Raw genomic sequence first — 20,516 nt, forward strand, 5'->3', positions numbered from 1 at the left:
ACAGCACTGTGCTTCACAGAAGCAAAAAAAGTCACACACAGCTTTGCCGACTGCTGTACATGAAAAAAGAGAGAATAAGATGTAGGCATTTAGCCTATTTTGGCCCAGAGAAAGCTAAGCATTCATGTTTGATAAAGTGCTAGCACAGCATAGCATGCATTTGGCCTTTGAACCCTGAAGGTTATTTCCCACCTGACCCCTGTACGCATTAAAAATGGAGGAGACTAACACCCCTTAGGAGTAGCACAAGTGAAGCCTTTGTGATTCCTCCTCAGTAAGTAACTTGGAGATTCCAACTTGGTGCCACACATTCCCAAACCTGTTTACTTTGCAGGAAAAGTCACCAAACTGACATTCATGTAATTGATCGCCACCTTCATCCAGTCTACCTTACAGCTATTTAAAATGAGAACAATTAAGTGTCTAGAGACCTGGAAAGAAAGGGGGGGGGGATAGCAGGGAACACCAAAGAAAGAAAAGGAACAGATGTCTCAGAGCTTCCCCTTCTATAGCTGAGACCGCTAACTTGATTTCCTTCCACGCATGAATTGTTTTTAATTTCCAGGAAGTCGTCTTAGCTATCAACATTAGAAATCCTCCTGAAAAGCTCTTGCCCTCAAGTGCTATAGAAACATCCTTAATTATGAGTGTTTTTCTGACACTCTTACAGCATTATTCCCTTCCTGTATTGCTTGTAGAGGAATTTGGCTGAAGGCAACAAATTACTCAAATCCTTCAATGTCCTATCAATATTAAGTCGTCACATTGCTTTGTTTCGCCACGCTCTCGCTCACTGACAAAAATACTCATCCACGTCAGCACCTCCAACACCTGTTATCTTCAGAGAGGCACAGAATATCCAAATGTTCCCTAAATGTGGCTGGATGGGTCTTAAAATGATTAAAATATGGACCAGATTTACCTGCTGAAATAGGAAAAGCTAAACACCTTTTTTTACAAAACGTGGCTTAAAACATCTCTTTTCAAATGAGCCTTGAATTCTTGCACCTACACCAACGCAACACTGTGAGGTAGAAAAAGAGTCACAGTGGAGGGAAGCAAAGAAAACACGAATATTTTGATACTGAAATCCATGCAGGCAATAATATCCTGATTTTGATGGAAGTTCTGTCTGCAAAGGGGGGCGGCCTCTTGCTGCCACGGTGCAGCCTAAGGGTCAAGGAAGGATTGTGCTGGTCTGGGAGGTGGCCCTTTTCATGACAGACCTGGAGAAATCTCAAAGTTATCCAGCGTTAGTGTCAGCCATCAGAAGAGCTGAAGTGAGAAGCAGTAATGGACCAGATGAGACCCATTCCTACTTTCATTTAGTGCACACTGTGGGGGGCAGGTGGTACAAATTGTTCAGAAACATCATGCTGCTGCCCTGAATTTTCACGAGGTGCAATTTTCATAGCAACAACAGGTGCCTCTTCCAAGGAGGTGCCGCCCATTGTTTTGTGGGATTTGCAGCCACTGCTCCCCGTCTCCTGTTGCTCAGGCACCATATATTCTTAAAAGGGCTTCTTCTGCATAAAAGGTAAAGGGACCCCTGACCATTAGGTCCAGTCATGACTGACTCTAGGGTTGCGGCGCTCATCTCGCTTTACTGGCCGAGGGAGCCGGCGTACAGCTTCCAGGTCATGTGGTCAGCATGACTAAGCCGCCTCTGGCGAACCAGAGCAGTGCACGGAAATGCCGTTTACCTTCCCACCGCAGTGGTACCTATTTATCTACTTGCACTTTGACATGCTTTTGAACTGCTAGGTTGGCAGGAGCAGGGACCAAGCAATGGCAGCTCACCCCGTTGCGGGGATTCGAACCGCCGACCTTCTGATCGGCAAGTCCTAGGCTCTGTGGTTTAACCGACAGCGCCACCCGCATCATAATCCTAGTCAATTGGGTAACGCAGAATTCAGCATCAGATATGGTGGCCACAGGTCTGGGGACAGCTCACACCACAGAACCTTAGAGGTCATTCTATCCATTCTGACACCAAATATATTTCTACATGCCACAAGTAATGGAGCTCTCAAGCAAACTAGTACATGAAGATGTTCTACTTGAATCCCACAGGGTGACACTCTAGCTACATTACAAGACACATCTGTTTTTTGCCAAGGAAAATATTCAGCCTAGACTTTCTCCCTTAGGGAGGTACTATAGTTCTCACACAATTACCCCACCCTACTCCTATGGGCAGATTCAGGAATGGCAAGAATGAAAACACCCATGGCTTGAAATATAATGTGAGATGCAGACCTACATTATTGGTTCTAGAAACTCTGTATATATTGGGCAGATTACTGGGAATTAGCCTTACTTGACTGATGGTGCTTGCCCATTATACTGTCACAAGTATGTGCTTATTTATTGATTTATTATATTTTAAATACCACCTTTTCCTCCAAGGAGCTCAGAGTAGTGTACATTCTTCCCCCCCTTCTGCCCCCCATTTTGTCATCACAACAATCCTGCGAAGTAGGTTGGACTAAGAGACAGTGACTGGCCCAAGAACACCCAGTAAGCTTTATAGCAAGTGGGGATTTGAACCCTGGTCTCCTAGGCCATAGTGCAATACTCTATCTATGACACCACACCTGCTCTGCAAAAATCTTGGACACAATTGATTTATGGCTGCTTCCTGTGATGGCTGCACTATGAAAACATTACCAATTAAAGCAGACATCTTGTTGGTGAGCAGTACTTTAAATGCACAAGGTGGTTCATAAATACATACTTATCCAATACAGGATGTGATCCTATACTTATAGGAAATACCCACTAATTGCTAACAGCTTTGTTTCAGCCACAGTAATCTAGTGAGACCTCTGTACTGAATTTATTAGAAAATGAAGCTTTCTCTAGATTAGGGATAGAAAAAAACAGATGATGCAACAAAATGAATAAGGTCAAATAGGTTAAAATAAAATTTGAAATCAGTAAGGGAAGCACACCTGTGAATTTATTGAGGGTTTATATCATCTCCTGTTTTGCTCCCTCGCATTTTATCTAAGGCAGGAGAAAGGCCTGCAAAGGGGTACAAAATGTTGTATTGGACAACATTTCTCGTTTGGACTGTGCTCCTCCCATTAAATCCTGCTGTGCCACAAAGACCAGCAAATTCCACAACACTCAGTGCATCCTCCCCGCTGGAAGCAACCTACCAGCCCAATCTGTTGAGTGCTTAGTCAGAAAAAAGTTGAGTGCCATGAGATTGAGTGCTTTCCCAGCTGATGGCCTGGAAGTGGAAGCTCCGACCAGTGAATTATCTCACCAGGCTCTATTGGAGGGATGCACCTTAGTGCTGAGCACCACTTTGCAGAATCCAGGTGATTCACCACTAGCACTCAAACACTTTTAAATTGCATCAAGCCATTGCCCCAGAACACTTTATCTGTTATAGCTTTATATACATGCTCAGTATTTGTTTTCTGGAATTAGGTTACAAATTGCTTTTGAAAGGGCGAGCAGAAGAAAGAATGGGGAAAGTTCATAATTTATTTAGGAGACCACTGTAACCAGATGAAAACATTAGCAGGATTTTAATCCCACTTGCAATGTAACAGATATTATGGACAATCTGGATAGATACAAAACATAGACTATGAAACAACAGGCAGTTGGAAATGTTGACCATAGGACCCATGGAGGGGATGGGGGGGGGAGTCACGAGATTCAGAGAAATCTCATTTTATGGATATGCATTTGGCACTGTAACTAATCAAATAAAAATGTTTGGTTTTTTAATGAAAGGGCGAGCAGAAGCTGGTGTGCTTGTTGTGAAAGAGGCAGCTATCTAAGATTGGTAACCACCACAAAGAACTGCGATTAATCCTCAGCATTTTAATTAATGCTCCATGGAGAATCTAATTTACATGTAGACACAATTTCTGCAAACCCACACAGACCACGAGTGTGAGAAAAATCAGTGTCTGAAGACACAGAGCCCCAGAGTGGGGCAGTTTCACAGTTAATTGTTTCCTTATGCATCTTGCCTTGCACATCTAATAAATAATAATAATAATAATAATAATAATAATAATAATAATAATAATACTTTATTATTTATACACCACCCATCTGGCTGGGTTTCCCCAGCCTCTCTAATTGCACTAACACATACAGATCATAGCTGTTAACCTTCCCTTTTTTGCGGGAAATTCACTTATTCCAGTGCCGTTTCCCGCTGCTTCCCGCTGCTATCCCGGATTGTTAGATATCCCGTAGACTGTCCCCGGAACAAGTGAGGCTGCTGATCCCTTATTTTCAAATGTGAAAGTTGACAGCTATGATACAGATATGAGCGTGTTTCCTTGTTCAGGTGGCCCTCTGGAGTGCAATCAATCCCACTTTGAGGGGGCCTCAACGTATTTGGGAGTGGGAGGGAATAGAATGCCACTGAAGTATTTTTCTACAAAACCAACATTTTATCTGGGAAAAAGTTTCAGCACCAATTTGCCCACCTAGCCAGCTCATAAAGACAGCCATTTAATGCAGCTGACTGCATCGGCCCCTTCTACTGCCCTCCTCAATCTAAAGGCAAACATCAATGCTGGGAATTTTAATGTAAAGAAGCATTTAATGAAATGAGCGCTGGGGGAAAGAAAGCAATCCACTTCTATGGGAAAGGAATTAATCAAGTCTTGTCTCCACATTGAAATTTCAGTGCAATGATCGTAAATAATTTCAGACAGACTGAAAGAGACACACAACTTCTGGTAAATGCTTGATGGAAAAGGAAGTGAGCAGTGGCTGCTCTGGTTAAAGTTTCATTCAGTATAGAAATATATTCGGAGCAAAGCAAAGAGGGAAGAAAGGTTGCAGGAAAGAAGAGGCAGAAAACAGCAAGATGTAATGATGAAAAAGAAATTGTTTCAATATTCATACATCCCCGCTCCCCCCCTTCTGAATGTGCCTTATGTCACATAATTCTCCCTAAAGCCATTAATACAGCAATCCTATGTATGTTAACTCAACAAGTGCTATTATGTTCAAAGGAGATTACTCTCAAGTAAGTGTGCACTGGGTTGCAGCCACTGAAGAGCAAATTACCGTATTTTTTTGCTCTATAAGACTGACTTTTTCCGTCCTAAAAAGTAAGGGGAAATGTGTGTGCGTCTTATGGAGCGAATGCAGGCTGCGCAGCTATCCCAGAAGCCAGAACAGCAAGAGGGATTTCACTGCGCAGCAATCCCTCTTGCTGTTCTGGCTTCTGAGATTCAGAATATTTTTTTTCTTGTTTTCCTCCTCCCAAAACTAGGTGCGTCTTGTGGTCTGGTGCGTCTTATAGAGCGAAAAATACAGTATATACCTGTCTGGTAATTGGGATGACTTAAGTCTGAAAATGTTTGCTCACTATGTACAATGGGTGGCAGTCTTTCTCCAATGCTCCCCCATCACTTATTTAGTCGGAAATCATTTAAAGTAAACTGATTCCATGTTGGCTGGCATATTGCAATTTCTTTTTTCCGCGAGTATTTTATTAAAAGGGCTTATTTCTAGTGGATTTGTTAAGGTGCCTTTCCATTTTGCTAATGAGAAAGCTGAAGGCCATTACCTGTTCTGATTAAGATCTTACTGGGAAGAAATGTGATGTGTACATTATGAGGACGTACATAAAGGAAATATGTAGCATATCCAATCAATCAGCGGAGAGGCTGACAAAAGGGGGGGGAAATCATATTCTCGTTCTGTGAATAATACTGATGGAAAATGTTGGGAGGATGGAAAAAGAAAATGCATTTGAAAGGTGACTCGTGGGCATCAACTAAAATTATATTGGTATGATGATCAAGGTTATTATTTGGGGGAAATGTAATTAACAAAATGAAAAATGAAAGTAACAATTGTCATATTTTAAAGCTTAGTGACACCTTTCATCCAGAGCATATGTAATAGTGATGTCTGCCAGAAATTCTAAATAATTCTATATAATTGAAGATGGATCTGTGAGACTCTTGTTTTAAAGTCTATAAAGAAGACGGGGCTTTCATGAAGAAATTTGCTTTCAATTAGGAAGGCTTGACTAAGTCTTAGTGTGGGGAACAACCAAGCAGCTTAAAACACCACGTAAAACACAACAAGAAATGGTTCTGTGGTCTCTCTGTCTTTCTGAACCTGCATAAAAGGCTTCAGCTGACATAGAGGAAGATTCTGTGGCCCACTGATCGGTTAATCTTCCAGGATAACCAAGAGGGGAAATAGTACCACAGAGAGCACTTCAGACAATGCAGGCAGACATATATGCAGGCAGACAGAATGGATGATCCAGCAGAGCTTTTCCATCTTTACCACCTCCAACTATAATCTTTGCCACGATGCAGGATCTTTTGGAGACTGAAAATGGTTTCGAAATGAGAACCGTCTGAATATATTTCAAGGCAGAGCCTGAGCCCACCATAGGATATGCACTGCAAAATGGAGCGGGGGGTGGGTGGGCTTGATCTGCCGCTCAGTGTCTACACACCAGCAACACTGACAAATCATGCAGAACAGCACACAGCTAAATTTTCTTAGTTAACATGAGTCGTGCTCCAGACTTGCGTCTCATTGTTGAGAGAAGACAAACTCTTTATCTACTTTCTGCACACAAGGCATACTTCAGCAAAGCTCTATCATGCCCTCCCTCTAGCATAGCTGTCAAGTGTCCCTTATTTGGCGGGACAGTCCCTTATCCCAGCGCCATGTCCCACTGCTGTCCCTTACTGATGAGGCTTCATTTGGCTGCTGGCTGGGCTTTCTGCCTTTGGCTCAGAGGGGCTCAGAAGTTGAACATACCTGTGCCCGGAAAATCCTTTATTTTGACTGCTGATCCCTTATTTTCGAGGCTGCTGGTCCCTTATTATCAAATCTGTAAGTTGACAGCTATGCCCTCTAGTCACCCTTTCTCTAAAGTATAATTCACATATATGACTAAGGGCAGGTAAAGATGTGGCTTGCACCACCCACCAGCTGATCAGTGGCACCTGCAAAGCTCTGTGCATGCCCACCTGACAAACACAGCCCACAGGGTGAGGGAGAGATAAGGTTCTGGCCTGCCAGCCAGATCCAGTTCCTACCCTTGTCCTAGTCTTTCAAAAGCTGTTCATCAACATTCAAGAATTCCCGCTCTGTGCCTATGCTCCATACATGCTCAAGCAAGTAGTACATGATGTTCTGTTCTCAAGACCACAGTACAGGCTTGTTGAGGGATACACGTTCCACAAGGCTCTTGTGGGATCTGATTGTTTCTTAGCTTCCCATCCCTCTCATTCACTCCTAGGCTTCGGCATGTTAGCCATATGGCACTGCAACCGACAGAAAAGCTCAAGCATCTTTCTCCTATACCAACCGGTGTTTATTGGCAAAATCTTCCCCATCTATATTAAAGCTGTTTTCAAACAAGAGCAGTTACAATCTCTTGATGCAGGCAAATCATTTGCAAATGCAAGCCTGCCATTTGCCAGCCGCCCATGTAACGGGTTTCTCTCTCTGAAAAGTAGGATTAAAACAAAATAAAAAGTACTTCCCCCATTACAAAGACTAGCTTTCATTGTTCTAGGCTTATTATGTCATCATATATACCTAAACCGTGTTGAACTTCAAAATCAATAACGCTAATGTTTTAAAGGTATGAGGAGAGAGTATTTTCAGAGATGAAAAAAGAGACTCAGCAGTTCTCTCAATTACGGGCTGATTTCAGAAAGTGATGAATTCTGCCTCTGGAGGTGTGAGTCAACCAACCCAAAGAGGAATTATAATTGTACAAACTGAGACAGCAGCTGCTTATCACTCATCCTGGCCTCAGGACTGAAACTTTTTGTTAACTGAAAAAGATCACGGGAAAGAAGGCTAGGAAAATAAGACTGTTGAGAAAGAAAATAAAACAGAGACAGATGCTGTCCTATCACTACCACAAATAACAATGTTAACACAACTTTCATATTTACCATTAATGTTTTGATTATAAACCACTAGTAGCTTTTTAAGTTCTCTATGTATCTTAATTTCTGTTAAATATAGCTTGATGAAAGTAAATATTTTATCACAGCCTACCCTATTCCTACGGCTGTGTTTTGTTTTAGCTATTATGTTAAATTTTAGATTGCTGTAACTCACTCTGGGGCCAGCTGCTAAATGGCAGGTGAGAACAATTAAACTAGGGGTTCTCCAAAGCCAGCTTCTCCCCTACATTAAGAAAGTGTCTACACAAACACAACATCACTTTGACCCACTGCAGGGCAACTCTGGAAAGAATCATTGGGGACAGTGAATGGGAGGCAAAGACAATTCTGAAAAGATCAACAATTCTGCTATACACAATATTCTGTGACTGAAAGCTGAGGTAATAGGAAATATTTTAGAGGGGCACCTGAACCTCCCTACTCTTTGGAATTTCCTCTGGTCCAATAGATGAAGACTATTCATAACAAACATAGGAGCTAGGAAGTCCCACTGAGAAGTTCCTGGGAAAAGCTACATATCTATTGGAATTGAGTCATGAATGGCCACCCTCCAGTCTCCTCATCCAACGAACGTTCGCTGGAATGAGAAAGTGAATTGACTTCGTCTCTCTTAGCACCTCTTTTACGTTACGTTCTCTGCAACGAACTTGCTGGGAGTCTTTTGTTTGCCCATATAAATGCTCAGCTGAGGCAAATATTAGAGAAAATTCTTAGAAAGCAAAGGCTGAGCTCACGAAGGCAAACATTTGCGCTAGCTGGCTGATTTGCAGAGTCGATCCAATTCAGCTGGGGGATATTTTACTACAAAACCTAGGGCTTTGAATGTTCAGAGGGGGGTGGAGCTCCAGTTCTCTGCAACAACACATATCCCCTCCCCATGACAAGCTAGAGTAGGATCAATTACACAACACAGACAAAAATATGGAAACCTGGGATTTGATTTATTCCAACCACAGAATTTCCCTTTTTGCCCAGGTGGGGGGCTACAGACAGCAGAATGCTTCCTTTTGGTTTCCAATTATAGAATACCTAGCTCTCACTTTAATCCATTTTTAGAAGAGTCTTACCAAGTGCACATTTCCCCCCTGCAATGTTCTTGATGTGGGGGGGGGGGGAGATTAACATAATGGAATGAATTATTTACTCACTTCTCATCAAAGATGCCCAATCACTCCAGCCACAGGGGATTGGCAATCTATGTTGTAAAGCGTTAGGAATTATTCCCTTTTGTAAAATTATACGCTACCTGTTGGAACTGTTTGTCACAAATTCTATTATTACCATGTAAAAAAAAACAAAACCCGGTGGAAGGGCTAGCTAGCTTGTTTTTATCCTCATGTTTATCCTCATTTTAAATGCTGTGCACAAAAAGCTGTTTCTACTACACTTATTTTAACTTTGGCATATTGGATATTCATAAAAAGCACTTGTTTAATATATCATTATATCATTAAGAAAAGTGAGGAGGGGAAAAGAGACTCCACGCCCAAAAATGGAAGGCAAGAAGAAAGTCAAGCCTCAGGTTTTTTTATTTTATTTTTTTAGCTATGATTGTGCTCTTAGAGCAAGTTTGATTTTTACAGTCTCGTTAGTTAGTATGCTCTTTCAATCATTGTGTGTTCCAACTAGCCTTAGGGTGGGCACCCAGGGGCCTCATTTGACAGCACTGTCCCTTTGGGGATTGTCTTGGCATATATATTGTGTCTTGACCTGATTGGCATCCTATATCCTTTTAAAATGTGGCTCTTGGGGGGGGGGCTGTTATTGGATTATTGTTCTTATTTTGATTTTATATATTGTGATATTTTCCGTGAACTGCCGTGAGACCTCCGAGTATAGGGCGGTATATAAAGTCAATTAATAATAATAATAATAATAATAATAATAATAATAATAATAATACAGTCGTACCTTGGATGTTGAACAGAATCCGTTCTGGAAGTCTGTTCAACTTCCAAAACATTCAGAAACCAAAGCGCAGCTTCTGATTGGCTGCAGCCAATTGGAAGCCACAGAAGCTGCATCGGAAGTTCGGGTTCCAAAGAATGTTCCCAAACCGGAACAATCACTTCTGGGGTTGCGGCATTCAAGAGCCAAAATGTCTGAGTACCAAGGCACTTGGGATCCAAGGTACGACTGTATACACATTTCCTCTCTCACGTACATCATGGCTTAATATGTCATCTGAACCCAAGACTGTAGTTAAACTTCCTCCTCTTTAACCACATTCTGTAGTCCAGAACAAACCTTGGCTACAGTTCTGAAAAAGTACAATTCACTTGCTCCCAAGGCACAGGAACCCACTGCACCAATAGTTCAGGAACCACATGGTTCCCTTGAGTCTTAAAATCAGCCATTAAGAGCTTTTGCAGAGCACAGCTCTTGCTAAGCTATGTTTAACGTCCAACATTTTGACAAAAGTAATTACAGTGAGACGCCGCTGACAAGGCATGTTCAAAATCTCATTTTTCATCCTGAGCCGATGAAGAATTTCACAGGGGAAACTGTACGTAATACCTCTGAGTGCTACAAACTAGACAAATTCATAGTGCAACCTGAGAAATTATGAACTTCGGCATCACGGCGAGGTGATGCATAGACTGCTGCACCTTAAACAGAGTGGTACAAGGACACATTCTGTATCTGTATCCAAAGCCCCCTTTGGACATTATGAACAGTGAATTACAACATGAGTTGCAACATGGAGCCATGCATACCAGCCCAAGTTTCAACATCTGTGCACCTTGATCACTTCACCCCCAACATTCCCTGAAGATATTTCTCAACACAGGAATACCATTGGTCCACCTAGCTTTGTAATATCTACGCTGATCAGCAACAGCTGTCCCTAAATGGCCTCGGCCCAGTATACCCGAAGGAGCATCTCTACCCCTCAGCCTGGACACTGAGGTCCAGCTCTGAGGGCCTTCTGACAGTTCCCTCACTGCAAGAAGTGAAGCTACAGGGAACTAGGCAGAGGGCCTTCTCGGTAGTGGTGCCCACCCTGTGGAACACCCTCCCATCAGATGTCAACAAAATAAACAACTATCTGACTTTGAGAAGAAATCTGAAGGCAGCCCTGTTTAGGGAAGTTTTTATTGTTTGATGTTTTATCGCTTTTTTATTATTAATAATATTCTGCTGGGAGCCACATGGGAAAGCACATTTTGATCAGGAACCCTGATAGTGCAGGGCTCCAAGCTGTGTGGAGGTGTTTTCTTTGTGTTTTGCTTAAGGGGCACCATTACTCTTTTGTTTTCTTGCTACTTGCGATTGATTTCTATTTCTCAATACAGTGGTACCTTGCTTCTCAAATGCCTTGGTACTCAAACAACTTGGAACCTAAACACTGAAAACCCAGAAGTAAGTATTCCGGTTTGAGAACATTTATCGAAAGCTGAACGTGCTCTGTTTTGAGTGCCACGCTTCAGTTTTGAGTGTTACGCTGACGTTCTGTCAGTTTTTGCTATTTATTTTGCATTTTTGTTTTGGCAGCTTTTTTGTTTCGTTTTTGTGACTGTGTGGAATCCAGTTCAGCTGATTGATTGAGTGACTGCAGTACATTGTTTATTGCTTTTATTTTATGGATCAATGGTCTCATTAGATAGTAAAATGCATGTTAAATTGCTGTTTTAGGGGTTGTTTTTAAAAGTCTGGAACAGATTAATCCTTTTTGCATTGCTTTCTATGGGAAAGTGCCTTGGTTTTGGAACACTTTGGCTTTTGGAATGGACTTCCGGAATGGATTAAGTTTGAGAACCAAGGTACCACTGTATAGGAAAGACAAAACATCTGAATACCAGGGTGATCAGGTATTTCATCGCTTCCAATCTTCTCTTGTTCCAGGAGCCTTTTATGCCTAGATCTTCAAGGACTTTATGCCACATCTTGGCTTGTAATGGCGGGATGTTAGGTAGACGGACATTGCAATTTTACCTCACATAACAGATGATCAATAAAGAAAGTAAAAGAGCTTCCAGATTTAGACCTGATGAGAGAGCTGTTAAAAATGTGCAGCTGTAACATCTCTAGGGGCCACACTGTACACACTTAGAATAATAGGAGCTATATTTTCATTTTAAAAAGAACTTTGGTAAGCATTATGGGATTTAGTTGATGTCATAAACCGTGAATTATCAAAGCATGCAGAAATCCAACTGCAGATAAGGAACAGATCTAACAAAGCAGCTAGTCCACAGAGGGCTTTTGGTGACACTGTAAACCACCAGTGGCCGTGGGTGATCCAAAGAAAATATTAGATACGGGATATGTAACAAGTTTGCTGTGCCGCTTGAGATGTTATCAAATTTGGGGCAACAGCAGAAGCTAACAGAGTAAGAGATAAGAAAATGTGTCCTGGAATAACTAGTTTGTTATTCCATGGAGGTATTGCCAATGACATTGTAAGTCGGGAAAACAGAGAGAGCATTTTGCAGGAAACAAAGAGAAAAATCTCGGTTACATGATTGATATATTAAAATGGGGATGGGGGAATTAAATAGTTTATCTAAAAGGGATGTACTCCTGTAAGCATGAGCACCTTGGTGCTGCTGGGCCTTACACACAAATAGCATCTGAAAATCTCCTGTTTCAGCCGTTTCCCTCCTCTATACCCCCAAACTGACAAATGGCATGAAGCATTGAAATTAAATAATTTAAAAGTGGATTAGTGGATTTTACTAAAATATTTCGGATTTGGTTCTATCTCCTGCTTGCAGATTCGCTGTCCCCTGTAAGGCCTGGCTGGCTTCTGTGAGGTGGGGTTGAAAAAAAGAGACAGTTTTTCATTTCCTTTTTAGGGCCTTTGGATCCACTGCCCTCTCTTATTGGGGGGCTTTCTGCTGGCACAAAACCCACCACCGATAGCTCCCCCTAGCAAAGCTGAGGGCTTTTGTCATGGCAGCAACACACCATCCTAAGCCTCAAAGCTATCAATATTGGGGTGGGGGGTGGAGCTAGAACTTTTAGAGCTGCTTTGATTTTGATTTTACTATTTATTTGAATGGACTGTTGCTGTTTTTGTCACTCAGGCATTTTGCATTCACTTCAAAAAATATTTACTACACTGTATTTGTATCGCTACTCTGGCTATGCAAATCTATGTTGAAAGTGCAGAAAATAAATTACGTACGATAGATTAGTCTACCAGTAAAGAGGCTCTGTAAACGACTCAGATAACTTTTGTTGGCATCCGCCTGCCTTGTGAGACTCCAAGGGTGAAGTCAATCTGGTGGAGAATCACAGTGCCTCCTGCTGTAGCTCCAGGGACCAGCAACGTGTAACTGCAGCCTCCTGAATTGTTTTTGCTGCGTTATCAGCACCAAAGTGACCTCTCATGGGTGCAGGCCTGGGCAGTGTGTATGGAGGTCTTGGGCTGCCCAGACGACAAGGACCCCCCCCCCTTGCTGATGTGGTCCAAAGGAAAGCAGAGCCATACATTTGCTACGAGCTTGGCTGCAGGAGCTGCCAGAAGGAGGTGTACAAGGCACCATCCAACCGTCTTAGGGACTCTATTCCAGATTTGTGTAGGGTTTACTTCCTAGCCTTTTCTTCTCCTGAAGATGCTTTGCAGTGCGTACCAGATAGCTTTGTTGTTGTTGTTGTTTAGTCCTTTAGTCGTGTCCGACGCTTCGTGACCCCGTGGACCAGAGCACGCCAGGCACTTCTGTCCTCCACTGCCTCCCGCAGTTTGGTCAAACTCATGCTGGTAGCTTCGAGAACACTGTCCAACCATCTCATCCTCTGTCGTCCCCTTCTCCTTCTGCCCTCCATCTTTTCCCAACATCAGGGTCTTTTCCAGGGAGTCTTCTCTTCTCATGAGGTGGCCAAAGTATTGGAGCCTCAGCTTCAGGATCTGTCCTTCCAGTGAGCACTCAGGGCTGATTTCCTTCAGAATGGATAGGTTTGATCTTCTTGCAGTCCATGGGACTCTCAAGAGTCTCCTCCAGCACCATAATTCAAAAGCATCAATTCTTCAGCGATCAGCCTTCTTTATGGTCCAGCTCTCACTTCCATACTACTGGGGAAACCATGGCTTTTACTATACAGACCTTTGTTGGCAAGGTGATGTCTCTGCTTTTTAAGATGCTGTCTAGGTTTGTCATTGCTTTTCTCCCAAGAAGCAGGCGTCTTTTAATTTCGTGGCTGCTGTCACCATCTGCAGTGATCATGGAGCCTAAGAAAGTAAAATCTCTCACTGCCTCCATTTCTTCCCCTTCTATTTGCCAGGAGGTGATAGCTTACATAAGTGCAATATTAATGGGAACAAATAAATAACAAATCAAATGAAAACGCCCCTAGGAAGAGGAATCTGGGGTGGAGGAAAAACGGAAAGCTCCACTGCTACTGACCCCTATCGCCATCATGCCTCACAATTTCCAAAGCTTCTGTTTCACAAGGGAAGATTCAATAAACTTATGGCCAAAAATAAAATAAAAAAGCAGATGCTCAAGTGACTCTTGCTTCCATTTTTTTTGCCACATGCTATCTTGTCTCTGAAGAAGATTTTTGTGCATCTCTCCACACAGGGGAGATGTACATTTCCCCCCCCCCCCCGCTCCCAGATGAAACATTTGGCAAAAAGCAGTCGTGCAAGCCATTTTACTCTCTGCCACAGGTTTAAATGTGTGAAAGAACCTTTGGAAATGCTTGAGTCCACAGACTGTGAAGAATCTGAGCTAAAGTCCTTAGTAGAAAAAGACCTATGAAGGAGAGCAGTGTTGCAAATTGGCTTTTTCATAGAACGGTAGGATTTCAAAGTATTCCACTATTCATACAGTTCGACATGGACCCCTCCCCCAAAACCCGCTATTTGTGCCAACCACCAGCTCTAATGCTCTTTTAAATAAATGTACAGGGAGAAGAGATGTAATTTCTGAAGATTCGTGTTTCCAACAAAATTCAGCTGTTAACTTAGAAGGATGTCCTGCCTTGAATAATTTTCATTTCAAAGTTCTGCTTAAAACAAATGGTAAGATCTTCATGGGCGAACTGGAGTTTTCACCTGAGCACCCCACCTTGCCCAAATTCAGCACTCAGCAGCTACAAAGTGATTCTAACTCATCATAAATCTCGCTTGAGGGGGGGAAATATGAGTACACGAATTTATATATTAGCTCAATTTTCCTTTTTTTATTGGACTATAAAGACACACCACATCCAGACCAACTCAAGAGCTGTTTCAGAGACCTGTTGTTAGTTTTGGGACTTGTAGAGTTATATTACTATTGCAAATACATGTCTGAAGCCTTGAATCTGTTGGACTCTTTTCCCTTATTGAAAAGAGGCTATTGTGGCAGTTTCTCAAAAGGGGATAATAATCAGCAGGACTGCATATCTCCCAGTACCATGGTAGGATGTTGGGGGGGGGGGCGTTATCTTCAATACTCATTGGAAGTAGAAGTGACAGCATGTTGACATTAAAGCTTCCTTCAGGAATAAACTTTACAAAAGGGGAAATATTATACAGCAAATAAATGCTTCTGCTGAGATGCCAGAATATTGCTCTTGATGCCTCAGAAATGCTATTTCTGAAGTAAAAGAAGCTAAGTAACTGATTCTGGGAACTGTGATCAGGCTATTTGGTTTTATTTTTCAAAGGAGGTTTTATATTGTATCCCCCATTCAAGCTGTCAATCACAACTTTTATTAAACCACAAAAGTGATGTCAGATCAATGGTGGTTTAAGACACATTATGAGTGACAGCCTGATGATGGAGCAATTTCGGAATCCTTTTATTATTAAACATAGACTAATGCTTCTCTCCCTCTCTTTCCACCCCACTCCCAAGAATGCATTTCATTGTTTAGGGTGAATGATACACACGAGTCTAGCTAGGCAAGGCATAAGTTTAACAAAAGTGCTGATGTTCGTTTTTATACAGAAAATATCATAAATATCACCATTAAAAGGAGAAGGGAGATAATATCATAATACTGTTACAGATTGGGGCGCCCAAGTCTATTAGTGAATAGCAGAAATTAATAAATGGTAGTATTCAGCTAATATTTGGATTACTGAATGGAGGATTTCATGCCAATGGAAAATGCAGGCTAATCTTCCTTTCCACGCCAGTGCCTCCCCTGGGGTGACAAAAGGTGTTGATGACCCACATCAAAGAGGAATCCCTGGGCATGGGCAGACAAAGGTGCTGGAGAGGGGGCAGGCTGTGTTCACGGGGAAAAGCTGCCTCTAAAAACTAGGCTTGGGTTAGGAGGCAGATGGGAGGATCTGCTTGGAGCAGAGGTGTGTTGGGAAGAAGAAGGGGAGGCCATGCAGTCAGGACCCTCTTGGCTGCTATCTGGAGAGGCATGGCTGGCTGCCTTAGACTCAAGCTGGCTGATGCCACGAGAGAAGCAGGGAGAGGCACTCTGGAGATGGTAATGCCGTAAGAACTGCAACTCCTTCCACCTACACTCAGGTTGTATATGTCAGGGGTAGCCAACTCCCAAGAGATTATGATCTACTCACAGAGTTAAAACCTGGAATCTTGTGCAGAAATTGGGGGTTGGTGTGTCCCCTTTGTGACAATGCCAAGATCCTTCACAAGCTTCTCTTTCGTGCAGAAATTAATGAGATATATTGGACAATGCTCAATTAAGAAGGCAGGTCTTCTCATTCCACTTCTTCCCTACTCAACCTCCTGCAAGGCATCAAAGCTGGCCACAAAAGGGGACTGCGACAGTTCCACGTTTTGAGAACTGGACTCCATGATTCTCATGCCTCTTCCAGTCCGGCATTTGTGGTTGCAAAATGACTCCTGCGTCTTATCCCAAGACTTAGAACTAACAGAGCAAAACTGTGGGAGCTGAGAATGTGCTGTCAATCTTTATTTGTGTGTCTTTTGTGATTTTAGTCACTGATGGGTAAGGTCTGCTAGGTAGTTACCTAGCAACTATAATATGCTTCCTCCAACCACTTTCCCTAGTACAGCAGCAATCTCAAGAAGAAGAAAGGACCACGTCGCACCATAAGAAACCTCCAGCTATCTGGGATTTCTTTGGAAAGAAACCATTATGTGGATTTACAAAACTTCCCCTTCCTTTCATTAGTTCCAGTGATGAGACACTCTGCACTGGAGTTGACACTCCATCATTCAACACGGCAACGTGACCTGATTCTAGAGCAGGCAGTACATGACAGGGGAGTCAACCCCCTGCTTTCGTTCCTAGAGGTGAACTTTTCCTACTCGAGTATTAACTTGTACATCTGACAGCAAACCTCGCGCTCAGATTTCGTGGCACAGGTGAAATTTGTCTTTTACAATTAATTAGGCCGTGAAAACACTTTGCAAGTCTGCATTTTGGATAAACACAAGTCTGTATTGTATCATTAGCCTACCCCGTGTTTGTTAGTACACTCCCAGCCAAATTGCTAGCAAGGAAACCCTGAGGAGGGCAGTTTTGGCTGAAACATATGCTATGCTGATTAACAAAATTGTTTGTCAAAGGAAGTGAATGTATGAATGCCTTTTGATAAAAGTAGTTTGCATATTGCAAGCTTTTAAATTAATCTGGGACAGAATGCAGCAGATACTAATGACGCAGAATAGTTCATTACTTTCTGGCTTGTTTGTTGAAAACAGCTTGTTGAAAGGTAGCCAATGGTCCTTTATAGCACCCTCTTGCAGATTTTTAAAGGACAACATTAGAAGTGTGAGCACAGTGGAAATTTATTGTTCGTGCTTTGTATCTGCCATAAAATGTGATCCTGTTGAGATAATTGCAGTCACATTCTTTTCCTCATCTGGCTGGAGTCATATGGATTGCAGTGCCCCGAAAAGACTCTGCTCTGCAAAACAGAGGAGGGCTTTTCTGAATTATATAGAAACTGACTCAAAGTAATTAATCCCAAACTATTGATAAAGACTACAGCCTGCTGAGAAAATAATCACAGGGAAAGGGTCAGCGAGCTTCTTGCAGACGTATTAACAGGGAATGCATTTTTGCTTAGAACAAGCTCCCTGTAGGTCGAAATCTTGAAACATTATTCCTGAAGTCCGTAGTTAAAAAGGGGGGGGGGAATAAAATTCCCTGAGATGTTTGGTTATTTTAAGATGTTGGGAATTATTCCATGCTGCTTTTTTATTGGTAGCAGCTCTCAGTCTAAGCTGCCGACTCAGCTCTAGGCTCATTGGCATGGAAGGGAAGAACCCCGAGTTTAAGTGAAAATCAGATTCTCAAAAGGTTTCCTTTGGTATACAGAGGAGTGCAACTGCAGCAACATGAGTGTCTCAATCGAACGTATTTATAGAACCTTTCATCGCTATAAATGGCAGAAGACAGCTTTATGACTTAACTGTATGTGGTTCTGTGCTCAGCTAATGCAAATTTCAGATGTCAGTGAACAACGGCAGAACAAAGTTCAAGATGGCTACAGAACGCAGCTATTTATTTATGTAGTATAACATTTGTGACCAACACCATCCCCTATAAATGCAATGATCAAAATGGCAATGTACAGTGGTACCTCGGGTTACATACGCTTCAGGTTACATACGCTTCAGGTTAGACTCCGCTAACCCAAAAATAGTGCTTCAGGTTAAGAACTTTGCTTCAGGATGAGTACAGAAATCGTGTTCCGGTGGTGCGGCAGCAGCAGGAGGCCCCATTAGCTAAAGTGGTGCTTCAGATTAAGAACAGTTTCAGGTTAAGAATGGACTTCCGGAACGAAATAAGTACTTAACCCGAGGTACCACTGTATATCTTTGGCTGGACAACTGCACTGCAAAATTTGAAGAAGTGCACATTTTGAAGGCTAGTCATGATTTGGCTTGTACAGTGGTACCTCAGGTTACATACGCTTCAGGTTACATACGCTTCAGGTTAGACTCCGCTAACCCAAAAATAGTGCTTCAGGTTGAGAACTTTGCTTCAGGATGAGTACAGAAATCGTGTTCCGGTGGCGCGGCAGCAGCAGGAGGCCCCATTAGCTAAAGTGGTGCTTCAGATTAAGAACAGTTTCAGGTTAAGAATGGACTTCCGGAACGAAATAAGTACTTAACCCGAGGTACCACTGTATACACAACAAAAGTGATCCAGTGAGTTTAGGAGGCTTTTAAAGGTTGATGGGTTAAGTTAGAAGTTATCAAAGGACAATCAAAGAAATGTTTAAACATTTCAGTATGGTATGGTGTGGTGTGGTGTGGTGTGGCGTGGCGTGGCGTGGCGTGGCGTGGCGTAGTATAAAAGTATTTATTTGTAGAATATGGACAGATATCTCTTCAAAATAAAGCACTGCTAGGAGTTATTTCTTTTTGTTTTTCAGTGTATTTCTTATCAATTAAAAATTGGGTGTGGCGCGAAAGAATTTTTATTTTGAAAGTGTTGCCTGGAGAAAAATGTTTGAGTACCACTGGGTTAAGTCATTTTCATGATGTCAATTACGTAACTGTCGTAAGCATGTGAGTTATCTTTCACTGTAGATTAATTGAAAAGTAGTGATTTATAGTGGACAGAATTTGTTAAAAGTAATTGTACTACATGACACTTAGAGCACTTTGTGAAGACTCAATTGAAAGCACAGGCAAAGCGACTCGCAGGTCTGGACAGCAGTACCTTAGAACTGGCTAAGGATACAACTAATTCTCTTCTGTCAACTCTAAGTTCCACCTCAACCATGACATTGGTGCCTCAACCATTGACTTTCCCTGCGCAGCTGTAGAGATGCACAACCCCCGCCCCTAAGAAATGTAATCAAAGTTCCATTTTCACTTCCCTGAACGTTCACAGAAATTCACCCATGTTGGGATTCACAAAATTCACATGAGTATTTTTCTTTAGGCAAAATTTGGTGGCAAATCTACCTTTCAGTTCCTGTTAGGCCCAGGTTGATGTGAGATAGAGGGGAGAGAAACATCATTTCAACAGTAGCACAAATAGTTGGTAGAGCTATTAACCGTGGGGTGTGGGTTCGAGCCGCACGCCAGGCAAAAAGATCCTGCCTTGCAACGGTTAAATGACCCCTGGGATCCCTTCCAACTCCACAATTCTATAGAATACTGCTGGAGATATACTCCTGCGAAACACTCTGCACTGCTGTAGTTAAGAGTGACTCTTACAGAGCATGCTGTCAAATGTTAATTAAGCTTTTATCTGCACAGGGTTGGTGGACCAAACTAGACTGAAAATGAATGAATGAATAGCAGCGGGCAGCAAAAGGAAGAATCTAATAGATACTTGTGGGGTTTGACCAAACACCCTCTCCTGAAGCTGCTATTTAACCCACAGGGTAGTGGCACCTGCCCTGTGGAATGCCCTCCCAGCAGATGTCAAAGAAATTAACACCTATCTGACGTTTAGAAGACATCTGAAGGCAGCCCTGTTTAGGGAAGTTTTTAATGACTGATGTTTTTATGTATTTTTAATCTTTCGTTGGAAGCTGCCCAGAGTGGCTGGGGAAACCCAGCCAAATGGGCGGGGTATAAATAAATAATTATGATTATGGTTATTATTGCTACTACAGGGGAGTGGCTCCTTTCATCACACATTTCCTGTCCTTCACTTTTGTGTTCAAGTTACTGGCAAAACCATATTAGCCGATAATCAAAACTATTGTAGAAGTTGGCAATTAAA

The 20,516-nt window shown here is 42.3% G+C and overlaps 1 protein-coding gene across 4 annotated transcripts in view; it reads right to left on the minus strand.

The window, feature by feature from the left end:
• RBMS3 (RNA binding motif single stranded interacting protein 3) overlaps nt 1-20,516 on the minus strand; it is a gene marked incomplete at its 3' end in the record, with an annotated part of 470,025 nt that overhangs the window by 9,610 nt on the left and 439,899 nt on the right. The window lies entirely within an intron of this gene.

Source organism: Podarcis filfolensis (assembly GCF_964270895.1).
Source record: "Podarcis filfolensis genome assembly, chromosome: 12".
NCBI classification, from domain to species: domain Eukaryota; kingdom Metazoa; phylum Chordata; class Lepidosauria; order Squamata; family Lacertidae; genus Podarcis; species Podarcis filfolensis.